Here is a 12813-nt window from a genome sequence, read left to right on the forward strand (position 1 = left end):
AATAACAGCGGCCAGGGAGGGGTGAGGAAGGAAAAATAAATCTGTAAGTGCACAAATTTCATTAAGCATTAATTGCTCTCTGTAATATATCCTCAAGCACACACACAAAGTCAAGAAAGCACACTGTGAAAGTGAGGCCAAATACCCAACAGCTTAAGTTAACTAATGAGATAATTAGAGGTTCAAAACAGGTTTAATACCAAAATCACTTACAACTGGGGTTTGTAAAGAAGGAGCAGTAACATCGATATGTAGCAATCCCAGCCTTGATTCAAGCAGCTGCCTCTAACCATAATATACTATGATCTTTGACAAATGTTGTCTACAGAGGGGACAAGGCAGCCATAAGACCAAACATGGACTTACAAATTAATTTAATGCCACAACATTCTTTGGTTCTGGTTGTGGGTTCCCACTCTGCCCTCCCTCTACCTCCTTCCCTCCAGACACTGGGTTTATTTCAGACTCATGGTCAAATAATTAAATACCCTACCAGGAAAAGTACCCAAAAAAACCATACAAGAAAAAGGATTCAGTTCTCTAACAGAAAATCAGTGCTATACAGGGCATATTTCTTTAATTACTTGATGATGAAACAGCAGCAGTTACAGAATTATTTAAACACAGCTTTTAAGTACAACTTCAAAAGGAAAAATCAAATGGGATGAAACAGCTTCTTTCAGCTAAGGAAACAGCAAATCGATTGTTTACAAATAATGTCTACAAAGTACAAAACACTGTATTTGGAAATTGAAACTTTCAGATCCAAAACTGAAATGTTCAAAGAAGTTTGCAGGACATACTTCTGACATATTTGATTGATGAATCCCTGCTTTTGTGAGTTGCTGGAAGCAATAAAAATGTTTCAACGAATATGAAACCCAAGCACATTTTTATCACCAGATTTTAATTTTGGTTTGATTTTCAGAAGTAGGAGGATACATGCTGAATCAGTTAGAATTCAAAGGTCTGCCTAGTATGAATTCAAAAACTTGAATTAAGAATATATATTTTAAATCCCATATACAGGATAACTGAGTACTTCAAGTTAGAAAAAGCTGTTCTAATTTTCCATTGTGGTAAGAGAGCACATCATGCATTTTAAATACATACTGAAGCTTTTCATACTCTTAACATTCTACATTCTTAAAACGTTGTAGTCAAATTCTTATCCAGGCCACTATAAAGAATACCACAGTTACAGTCTATACTTCTCTAGCCACAGTAATTGGATAGCAGCAAATTACAGTAAAATCTGGTGTTACATTTAGCTGTACAACACTACTAATTAGAGAGTGATTTCAACAATAAATATTTGGTTAAACTCTGCTTTGTCATCAGTGCAAGCAATTTAAGATGAAACTGATCTTTCAGAGACTCCATGCCTTTTTTTTTTAGTCTATTTTTATTTTCTGGTCACTGAACATCTTTTGCTACGAAACAGTTCTCCAGAACTACTGCTTTGCAAACAGAAAACCACACAGACAATGTTAGAAGTAAAAGGGAAGATTCAAGCATAGTGGACTATGGCAATCCACAGATCTCTTTAAACTGTCCTTAGCTAACCCTATTTTACTATTTAATGGCAAGATCTTCTAACAATGACCTTACAGAGCACACAGGCTGCACGACTTAGTAACAGCAAGGTAAGCTAAAAGACAGGCTTTATCACACCCTTCAGAAAGAATACAGGGAGGAGAAACCATGACACAGACAAATAACAGCACCATGGTAGATACAATATCAAGTAAAACACCCAGTTAACCCCCTAGACACTGACAAGTCACCAGCTTTAGAAGAGAGGATCTTCCTGCAATTCTCCTTCACAAGAAGTCTCTGAAGAGCCACGCTACTATTAATAAAAGCACTACAGAGATGGACAGTAGCAGTACCTTATCTCCTTTAGAAAAAGAAATCCAACCAAAGAAACACAAAAGCAAAATACTACTACCTGCTTCTGAGATTCAGCAGAGCCAATCAGTTTTTACACAAGTGGCCAACTTCACTAAGTCAGGCCTTCAAAGCATCCCATACTTCAGTCCAGTCATGAAACATTATGCCATCAAAGGCAGCTGTGATATGCACAGCAAAGGGTTGGCATCTGACATTCTCCTTTACAACACCAACTCACAGAGCTGCTGTAATGCAGTATTTGTATAGTGCCACTAAGACATCAGATACTACTGAAACAAACCTTTTTCCCCCCAAAGTCTGTTAAAATAAATAAATAAGCCTGCATTCTTGCTGAGCTGTCCCACTTGCAGTATACATAAGTCTATAATCTCATACCATACATGGAACATACTTCTCTCATTTCGCTAGACAAACAGAACAGCTATTTTTGGATTACCCAATAGTAATTAATCAATATTCTGTTGATATGGCCTTCACTTAGTCTGTAAATCTTTACAAAGCTCTCAAAGACAAGGTAAAATCTATGGAGGAAATAAGTTACCAGTAAAATTACCTTCACAGAAGGGTGTACATCACAAACTTCTTAAGTAGAAGTCAAAATATTTGCTGTATCATGAAGATGTTCTTTCCTACATAATATTACAAAACTGACAGCTCAAGCCATGTAAATTTATCACATCAACAGCCAAAATAATTGAGAATATGAAACAGAACACAGAATTTTGCCTATCTAGTAAATTCATACAGTCAATCTACTGCTCTAAAAAAATAAATCACAAGTTACCTTTCACTCCAGTAGGAATATTGAAGATTTGTAGAGTGCAATCAACTATGACAACTGGATAACAGCACAATATCTTCCTTGCCTGTAAGGGAATAATTCAGAGCCAAATTACACCAAAAAATTAACCTACCAAATAAATTAGAAAACCAGATAAGTGAAATTTAAACAGTGCTAAAATGATAAACATTTTAAAAATGTGAACACCCTGACAAATAGGAAGGGAAAGAAACCCCATACCCAGTCATTCAGCTTGCACTTTGATTTTGTCTCTTAAAAAAATAGAAGTGTAGCAGTTTATTTTAAAGTCTAACACTCTTAAAGTTTAAAGTAGTCTTTACTTTCAAATTAGAAGGCCAGAAATATCCCCTTACAATGCAATTTGACTTCTTGTATAGCCCAGGCTACAACAATCACACGCTTCCACATCCCCTTTTCTTGCCCCCATCCTCTTTCTTGTGTCCAGCCATTGTGTGAGTACACAATGAACAGTTTTCCAACACTGCTTTTCTTGGGTTAATTTTGCTTACAATGAGGAAGACAGCCCACCTTCCCTCTTCTCACCCTCCCCTACTTAAGACCAGTTCCAGAATGAAACCTCAGTTTGACTCAGTACATCTTCCTCAGGAAAGCATTCAACCTTGCTTTAGAAATATCTTATGGCAAATATGTTATAACAGTAAAATCACTTTTAACCTACTGAAATTTACACACAGTAAACTAAAATGTAGAAAACTTCCTCTTTCAATAGAGTAGCACTACACATTACAAACACAATTATTAAAAATGTAAGCCATTTAGATCCTTTTTCTGCCAGCAAATACTTTCATAGCTCTCATCCATGTTACAGGTATACCTACCATCCTTTTATTTTGTTCCCTCCCTTTTTAATCCTTAAATAGATCAATCTTTTGTACTAAAACATGCTTCCCAGATTAATGCCAAAAGGAAATGTCAGTTCAAAAAGGAACCCCACAAGCACAAGCTACAGAAAAAAATTTTTACCTTGCCATATATTTTAAGTGTTGCTTATAAACCTAGCTTGATTTTTTGGAACATCAACTTAAAGAGAGCATATGTCTAAATTATTTATCACGACCCACAATACCTTCTTTACATGTCTGCACTGCCCAGACACTTCTCCATTCTCCACCTACGACCCACATTCCTCATCTTTAAAGGCATGACTCAGGAGCTGGTCCCATGAAAAATGAATATTCTGCCTATATCAACACTCACAAACTGATTCAGAATATTCACACTGGCTACTAGAAGTAATACAATTATTCTTCAGGTTACCCTCTCTGAATGAGAGCTCTTCAGTGTTGTCATTGAAACCCCACTAAGACATCAAGAAGCCAAACTAGCTTCAGAATGTTACCTTTGTTGCTCCTTGAATCTAAAAAAATTTTATGAATTGACTGAAGTTACTGGAAAATTATCAAAGTAGAACAAAAGGTCTATTTCCAAATGAACGAAGCCTGGAAGTTTATTCCACACAGCCTTGGATGTTAAAAAGTTTGAACTCCCCCTCTTCTCCACTATCAGCACATGCAGAGAGAATATGTATGTTTTTGAAAGTCTTGTCTATGCCATTTAAACAGTATTTTTACAATGCAAGCTCATCTGCCACAGGTACAAACTGTCGATAGAAACTTTGAGATCCATAACCTCTGAAAAAACTGAAGGCAAAGTCATTTTCTAAGCCCAAAGGTAATGAAACTCAGCAGAATGTTGCAATTTAAGCAACAGAAAGTGGCTCAACTTCCCACCAAGAGGTCAACAGCAGACAGAAAGCAGCATGGCCAGCAGAAATGGAAACTTGTTGTAAGGGAGATCAGCAGCTGAAGCAGAATGCTTCTGCTGAATACTCTTCCAGGGCCACTCCTGCGTAACCCAGGGTGCCACGAAACTGCTTCTGTTCTACAACTGGTTGGCTCTGCAGCTCAGGGACTCGGTTTTTCTGCTGTTCAAGACATGATGCCAAAGGATGCAGCTTTTCTTTTAGACAATCTCTCTTAAAGAAGCGTTTTCTCATTTCAACTTCTACAGGACTGGACAGATGGAAGTTTACAAGAATTTGCTGAAGGCTAAGTTTTGTAGACCCGTGCTTGTTGCATTTCACTAACACTCTGGAAGCACCCGTGACAGCAGACAGAAAAGGAGGCCATAAAGCTAAGCAAATCAATACATGTGCTTTAAAACAAATATAAATAAAATTTTAATGAAAAATGGGTCTTGGACAGCTTTACAAGAAGTAAAAAACATACCAAATCAACTACTTGCTAACTGCTGGTATCAAAGCACCTTAACCTAAGTTTATTATAGCTGGCTATTACTTGTTCTCTGGCAGTGATTTATTTCAGAAGGTGGAAATCATAATCATTAAGCTGACAAACCCTCAAAACAACTCCATTTATGTCAATCAGCGATCCTTCTAGTCATACACGTGTGCACAATACTATTAACATCAAAAGGGATTAAGTTCAACTCAGTGGGATCTTTACCTGTGGAAGAATGTTGCACTAAAAAATGTTACCACGGTGTTAATAGCTCTTTTGAGTGCATTCATACTTCAGAGTACTGTAATCAAAGCCTTACAAAAGAACAATAATAGGAAAAGAACTTTGGACCAAAATTTTAAAATAACAAATCTTTTTTTTTTAAAGATCGCAGTGCATAATGCTCAGAGGCTAGGTCATCACATCTTGAAAGGGGGACTTATTTTAAAACAGCAGACACAAAGCATATGAGAGGATTCTACACTTATTTTTACCCTAATCCTGAAAAGAAGGGAAATGAGGGATTTCAAGTCTTCCTCGATTTCACCCCCTATCTAATTCTTGATAAACAGCCTCAGTGCGGGGGCCTATTTAGTTCATTTTTCTGCAGCAGCTAATTCACAGCTGAAAGAAAGGAACAGCCCAAGATGCAAACAGATGAAGTTATCAGAAGGAGAGGAGTGGTGCTCCGGGAGGAAAAAAACTAGGAAACCGCCTCTCCTCACGCAGCATTCAGGCGACGGGTGCGGGAAGGGCACCGACAGCCATCGGGACAGGTTTTCGCGGAAAAACACCCCGCTCTTTCTGGCCCCAGACCAGAGGCGGGGGATTCAAGAGCGCGGTAGATGCGGGCACGGCAGTGACCGCGGGAGCCCGCGCAGCGCCGGCCGGGGTGCCCCGAGCTGCGGGTCCCGGTGGCGCGGGGGGCGGCCGGAGGCGGCGGGCGGGGCGCTGCCCGTGCCGGCAGCCCCGCGGAGGACTTGGAACCGAGCGGCGAGGAGCGGCCCCGCACGTCTCGCCTCGCTGGGGCCGCTGCCGCCCCCTGCTGGCCCCGGCGCTGACAGCCCCCGTCCACCCGCCCCGCCGCCGCCGCTCGGGGCCGGCACACAAGGAGGGAAGGAAGAAGGGAGGGGGCAGCTCTACCCGATGAGCCGGGCCGGCCCCGCCCGCAGCCTCTGCATCCCGCGGCAAGCGGAACGGATCACGGAAAACGGCGACGGATATGGGGCAAATCGGCCGCCAGCGCACCGCCAGTCCCCCACAGCGCTACGATTGCCCAGCCCCCTCCTCCCTGCAATCCCCTGTTCCCCACTGCGGGAGTAAGTCGCGCTTCCCCGGGACCGCTCCCGTCCCGTCCCGCTCCGCTCCCGCCGGTACCTGCCGCCCGAACGGCCGCTGGCGCCCGCACACTCCCCAAGTTCCCAGCCGCGGCCGTCAGCCCAGCCCGGGAGAAAACCCCGCCGGCCCCGCCCCCCGGCCAATCCGCACCCCGCCCGCCCCCGCGCCCCGCCCCTGCGCCCTCCCCGGCCGGGCCGCCCTGGCCCCGCCCCTGCGCCCCCCGCGCCGCCATTGGCTGGCACAGCCGTCAATCTCCGCAGGAAGCGTTTCGCCCCCGCCCGCTCTTCCTGGGCCGTTTCCAGCGGCCGCTGCTCGTCGGGGGTGCGGCTGTAGCCTGGGGCCGGGCCGGGCTTCGGGAGCGTCGCCGCAGCGTGGGCATCGCACCAGAGAGACGCTGTCCGGCAGCACCGCTGTCGAGCCATGGCCCCGGGCGAGTCCGGGCAGGGCGCCGGCCGTGGGCGCGGTGCGGTGCCGCTATCCCGCGGTGTCTCCAAGCGGAATGAGCGCTTGCGGCACCGCGAGCTGCGCGGGCGCGGAGGGGAGGCGGTGACTCCTCCCGGCTCTCCGCGGCCCTCTGCAGGTGCCGTCTCCCGGGCACTCGCGCGCGGTTGGAACGGCTGCACCAGCGGGAGCCCGGCGGGATCCCCGAGGTGGCCGGGCCGGAGAGACCCTCCCGTGCGGGAAGGGAGGTGGAGGGTCGGGACTGCCGCGGCCTGCGGAAGGAATCAGCACTCGTGGGGACCTGGTCGAGAAGAGGCAGCCAGGGGCTTCAGTGTCCTGCTGAGGGACAACGGGAGTGAGGTGAAATGAGAGCGTCAGGCTGGGTGTAAGGAAAAAGTTATTCATGCTGTGGACAGCTGGGCCGTGGGAGTGGGTTCCTCAGGGATTTCCACTCCTAAACAGACGTTCCTGAGCAACCTGGACTGACCACGCAGCTGGCCTTGCTGTTGCGCAGGAGGTTAAGTGAGAGGCCTTACAACCTGAATTTTCTAGTGGGGGTTGACTTTCACTTGCCGAAGGTGTTGGGATGTGTGTGTGGATGCTGACTGCTGAAAGGACTGGATATGACTAACCTCATGGCAGCTGCTGTGCTGCACAGGCTGCAGGCCCTGGAAGTGCTGTGGAAACCGAAAATTATTTACATTGTGTGCAGTCATACTGATTTTGCAAAATCCAGCACATGATATACGTGGCTTGTACAAGTTCATCCCTTTCGTGCATTATAACCTAAAGTTAACTTCAGGCTTCTCACCTAACCTTCATGCATGAAGGCATGCCATGCCTTTTTTTTGCAGTGCGCAGAATAGACTTTTCTACTTAGGAGCAGAGCTGTACAGTAAAATGAAGCATTTTATATGTAATCCCTGTGTAATTTCTAGGAAAATTAGAAGGCAGGGAACAGGATCATGACTGAGGTTGCTGACTGTTCATTACAGAATTCTGAAGAAATTGTAAGAGACCAAGTTTTCTGTCTCAAAAATCTTTGTGTGATGCCATGTAACACATAGTTTTAATCTGATTTTTTGTGAAGAGGTTGAGGGATGTGTTTTCACAATGCCAATCCTAAGATGCTGAGGTTTCGTTTAGGGTAGCTTACTAGTGAAAAATAAGCCAACAAGCAATACACCATAAATATTCTATGTATTTCATAATGCGCAACATCAAGAAATCAAGTCCTATTTGACACTGATTAATATTTTTTTTTAATCTTACTGCTTCAGAAGTAAATGCAACCATGCAGCTCATAGGAGTGCTCTTAAAGGAAATTAATATAAGCACTGAGAAGCAATGAGTTGGCAATGAATAGAGAGCAGACACTATTAGATATCTGTGTTTAATTCCATATTGTTCATTCTACATCCACTGAAAGAGGTTAGGGACCAGTAATTAAAAGAAGGAATGATAATGCATATGCACAAGCAGTTTTAATTTGTTCCAGCTATACTGCTTGATGTTGTAATCTTCATGTTTTATGTATTACATTGCATAATTTAAATAAAGGTGATGAATTATTTTTAGTATCTCTTGCTCCAAATTCAAAAACAGCATTAAAAAAGCCTTTGACTCTCTCAAAGAGGAGATGGAGTATCATTTTTCTTTTTCGGGAAAACCAGTCACTGCATTTTTTAACTTGATACAGCAGATGCTACAATTACCACAGCACTAATGGGTCAGGGTTTTACCTCTAGATACTTTCCATATGCAGAACAGACTCTAAAACTCTGTGTCTGATCTTTCCTCATTCATTCCTCAGATGCTCTAATATCACTAAGCATGAAGAACGATAGTAGAATATGTGCCAGTTTCTCCAGAAAATAATACAGCAGCTTCCCATGCATGTCTAAAAACAGTAACTATACTGTAAAAGACTTAACTTACAGGTGTGTAGTGGTTTGGTCCAAAATACTCATTACTGTTTATCTGCTGTGAGATAAGAATTAGGAGAAATGCAAAACAGGCACCAAACTTGAAAGAATATGAAGAAGTTTATTAACAGACCTAAAAGAAGAAAAAAATTATACCACCTTCAGAACTCTCCTCCTCCCCCCACCTTCCTCCCTTCTCCCACTGACAATGTGAAAAGACAACCCTTAAGATGTTCAGTCTGTTTACCACTTCCATAATAACCTTGTTCAGTCCATTTAGAAAGAGAAGTCTCTTCTTGCTCATGCTATGAAAACATTATCACAACGAGACAGCCGCCCACTTCCAAATATTGTTCAGTCCATTTAGGAAGAGGAGTCTCTGCCTGCGTGTGAGTCCTTTCCCCCGACTTGCAGCTTTTCCCGCAACTGCTTTCGAGGGTCCACTCTTGAAGATTTTTGGGGTACAATTTTAAGGTTGAGCCGTTCAGAAACAAAAACAGAGGCCCTTCTCCTTCCCTGGGAGCAAAGGGTCTTCATCATCTTCATCGTTAGGACTATCTCTGGGAGCATCTCTAGGAACTGAGGTTTTCTCCTTTCCCATTTGGAGCAAAAGTCCTCATCTGGTTCATCTCTACGGACTGAGGTTTTCTCCTTTCCCGTTTGGAGCAAAAGTCCTCATCTGGTTCATCTCTCCCTGTCCAAACTTCTCATGAAATTACAGCTGCGTCAGCATCTGCCTATCTCAGCGCAGGTGCTTTTGCTCACGAGTTGAACACTCCACCCCCCATATCTTCATGAAATTACAACAGGATACTCTGATATATCATAGCTTCACAACAGAATTTCAGCTTTAAGCATCTCCTCTCTCTCTTCCCTCAGGTTTTCAGCTCTTCACAGCAATAAAAAGGGTTAATCTCACCTCGGCCTTGCAGCTTTGCAGCTGGAATGTTGAATTTTTCTTATCGCAGGGAGGGGGGGGGGGGAGAGCCGAGCCGCTCCGGCTGCCCACAGCAAGGCAGTGGGGGGGGGGTTCCATGGCTGGAACAGGTCCATGGCTCCAGGATGGCCGTGGCCCGGCCCGGCCTGGCCCAGGCAGGGCCTGGCCGGGCCCGCTGGCCCCCACACGGGGCCCGCAGCCACCTGTCCCAGCGCCGGAAACGAGAGAGAGCTTGGAGGGGGAGTTTGCCTATTCTTAAATGTGGATCACAGAGGTGATCACAACTTTAAGTGGCTTAGAGAATTGTCCATATTCAAACTGGCCAGCTGATAGGTTCTATCAGTTCCCAGAGGAAACTGTAAGCACCCCTTAGCAAGGACGTCCCTTCCGGGACTATGCTTGCTAACCTATGACAAGGTGCAACAGGAGACACTTGGTCTCTGCTGCTTTCAGAGGCTTCCTAAGTTTGCACCATCCCAGCTGCTGTCTGTCATTGCCAGTACTTGTGTGGCTGCCAGTATTTGATACCATTGGGCTGAGCAAATGTAATTGACACAGTACTAAAACCAACTGCCCCTGCAACAATCTTGTCTTCATTAAGGTTTCCAGTGTTGCTAAAACCAGTGGAAATGCCTGCAATGAACTTTCCCTAGATTAGAAAATTCAGGAAGGCTTCAAAGGAACTGCTTTCTTCCTCTTTCCTCAGCAAGACTCTCTGCTCAGAATCCCAGAGCTTTATTTACATCCGTGTTTCTTCTCACACTGGTTTTAGGCCATTTGTTTTCTGGAGAAATCTTCTGCCTTATGACAAACTTTGTTTCTCTGATCTGCAGTTTTGGAAAAGTAAATGGCCTCGCAGTTTCATTAAATTAAAAATCTATGTTGCTTTTCTTTAAACACAATAAAATGTAATGCATTTTTTGGTGTGTGCTTTTCCTGAACTCTTATTGTGGGACAAACAGGTCCTAAAGAGGAGAAGGATGTAGACAATTTCTTAAGCAGAGTAATGAAACATCTGGGTGACTAAATGAAGTCTGTGTCATTCTGTATGCAGCATGTCAGGTGGTGATTTTCATAGTCCTCTGATTTTCAAAGAATGGGTGAAGTTCGAAGGGACCACAGTGGGTCATCTGATCCAACCTCCCTGGTTAGCAGGGTCATCCTAGAGCACATTGCACAGGATATTTCTTGAATATCCATTGAGGGAAATTCCACAACCACCCTCACAGTAAAGGTTTTCCTCATATTCAGGTGGAAAAAACAACATTTTTGGGACATGTACTCTGCTGTACTAGCACTAGAGAAAAGCCATTAATGTAGTTTCAAATATTTTTGTCGATCCCCTTTCCACTCCTCTGAGTTTGTATCTAAATTTTGTGTAGGTGCCACAGTGATAAGAACTGTTACCAATCTGTTGTTGCACTGAATATGCAAAATTTCTTTAAAGTGCTGATACAACCTCCGCACTGTTTAACAGATAGAAAGGCTGCAGTGTAGGAGCTGCTGTCTATAAATCTGTAGTCAAAATGGCTGTTTGCACAACTCTTGCGCCACTTTGCTTCTTGGCATTACCTAAATGACACTTCTATAAAGTTCATCCTGTAGTCTCCACATTAATCTGGTGGCACAACTATGAGCAGTGTCTGTTAGAGAAGAAAATAAGGAAAAAATACCATATCTAATTATAAACTCTCTGATGTTAACAGAAAACAAGACATAAGGAAAAATACTCATGATGCCTTCTTGTATGTAAAGATGTCTCCTTTTTAGATATTTTGAAGAAAATAGGAATGAAGAAAAGATCCCAGAAATGGCTGAAGTAAACACAAGAAAATCTAGCCTAATCTATTCCTGGTAAAATAATATAACTGCTTTAGTTACATTTAGTTAGTTATATTTAGTGACTAACTTCAGTTACTCAGCAACATCATTGTGGTTTTTAATGAGTAAATTCCTGAGTGGTCTGGAAATGGGTCCTGAAAAAATGTCTCTCCTTCTTCCATAAAATTTTCTTATAGATGGGAACAAGCTTCTCCTAGAAGCTGCTTTCTGGAAAGGAAATGTATTTTCTTTTTTGCCCAGAGGTTAGTTTGCTGGCAAGTCTACTGGCGTTCAGCAAGGTTCCAAGGCATTGGATTAGTGGCTGAAAATATCTTCCATAATTAACAGAAAATGTGCTACAGCATAAAAATGTGCAGTAGGAAAAGAAGATCATTGTACCTGCAATTTTACTGTGATAAAACTGCATAATTGATGAAGACACTTATCATGGACAATATTTTCGACCTGTTGTCACAGGAGACTTCATGTGCCCAGTAATATCATTTGTATGCAGCATCTGGAGCTCAAGGTTACACAATTTATGCACATGAATGATGTGAAAGATACCCTTTGGCATCACAGGAGTGGATGCTGCCACTACATTTGATTGCTGGTCAAGGAATGCCCCTTCCAATTGGGTACTTTTTAATGTGTGATTCCGCTTTGTGCTTCTGGCAGTGGAACAGTGCAGCAGATTCTCTCTGGCCCCAGATTTCGACACATCAGATACAGCCCAAAACAAGAGACAAGTTATATTGGTGCAGTGTGAAGGCATGAGTTTTCTCACACCCCAGCTGTGGTGCTGACAGGGAGAACAAATGCAGCAATCCCACTCTGACAGCTCTTACATGGTGATTATAAGCTGATAAATGTAATTGTGGGGGGTTGGAATTAGTAAGATTCTGATCTTGCAGACACTACTGGTTAAAGGACTCATTCCTATCACTGCATCTTCTGAATTGCTAAGATTCTTCTTGGTTACTGCTGTACTGGCTTAAGGGTTGGCCTCAAGTTAGGACATGTCTCTGTAGATGTGCACTGTTGGACATATCATTAAAGAAAAGAAGCCTGGTTTTATCTCTGGAAGAAAAGGCACACCTTAAGGGCCTTTGCACCTTTTATAGCAATAGAAGTTGTGGAGTTTGGAGTGTTAAAGAAAAATAACAAAAAATGTAGAAGATAAGCAGTATGTGATGTAAGATAAACACAATGAATTTAAACTTTTCATTCAGCTAGAGAGAAGGGGTGGGGGGGGCTGGGGGAAGAGGGGGATGGGAAGAGAGAATCACATGGGAAATATACCATGTTGGTTGTGAAATTAATACCCATACGTTATACTTTTCTTTTGTCTTTAGATTGCCCATTTGTTTGATT

The 12813-nt window shown here is 43.3% G+C and overlaps 1 protein-coding gene and 1 long non-coding RNA gene across 27 annotated transcripts in view; one reads left to right on the forward strand and one right to left on the reverse strand.

Moving 5' to 3' along the window:
• Positions 1 to 6441, reverse strand: part of EPB41L2 (erythrocyte membrane protein band 4.1 like 2) — a 108301-nt gene extending 101860 nt beyond the window's left edge. For 25 of the 26 annotated variants that reach the window (XM_042016555.1, XM_042016548.1, XM_042016541.1 and 22 more), the window contains exons 1-2: positions 6355 to 6441; positions 2699 to 2780 (exon numbers count right to left, since the gene is read on the reverse strand). The gene's annotated coding sequence lies outside the window, so the exon portion shown is untranslated. The remainder of the gene's footprint in view (positions 1 to 2698; positions 2781 to 6354) is intronic. The other variant, XM_042016539.1, reaches the window with a different exon arrangement.
• Positions 6442 to 6583: 142 nt separating this feature from the next.
• LOC121658956 lies at positions 6584 to 10540 on the forward strand. The gene is made up of 2 exons (XR_006014120.1): positions 6584 to 8696; positions 10036 to 10540. It is a non-coding gene; the product is annotated as an uncharacterized LOC121658956 (long non-coding RNA).
• The last annotated feature ends 2273 nt before the right edge of the window (positions 10541 to 12813 follow it).

The sequence above is a fragment of the Corvus kubaryi genome, unplaced genomic scaffold (assembly GCF_017639235.1).
Source record: "Corvus kubaryi isolate FWS band 111438036 unplaced genomic scaffold, C.kubaryi_AGA036_p1.0 split3-73, whole genome shotgun sequence".
In the NCBI taxonomy this organism is placed as follows: domain Eukaryota; kingdom Metazoa; phylum Chordata; class Aves; order Passeriformes; family Corvidae; genus Corvus; species Corvus kubaryi.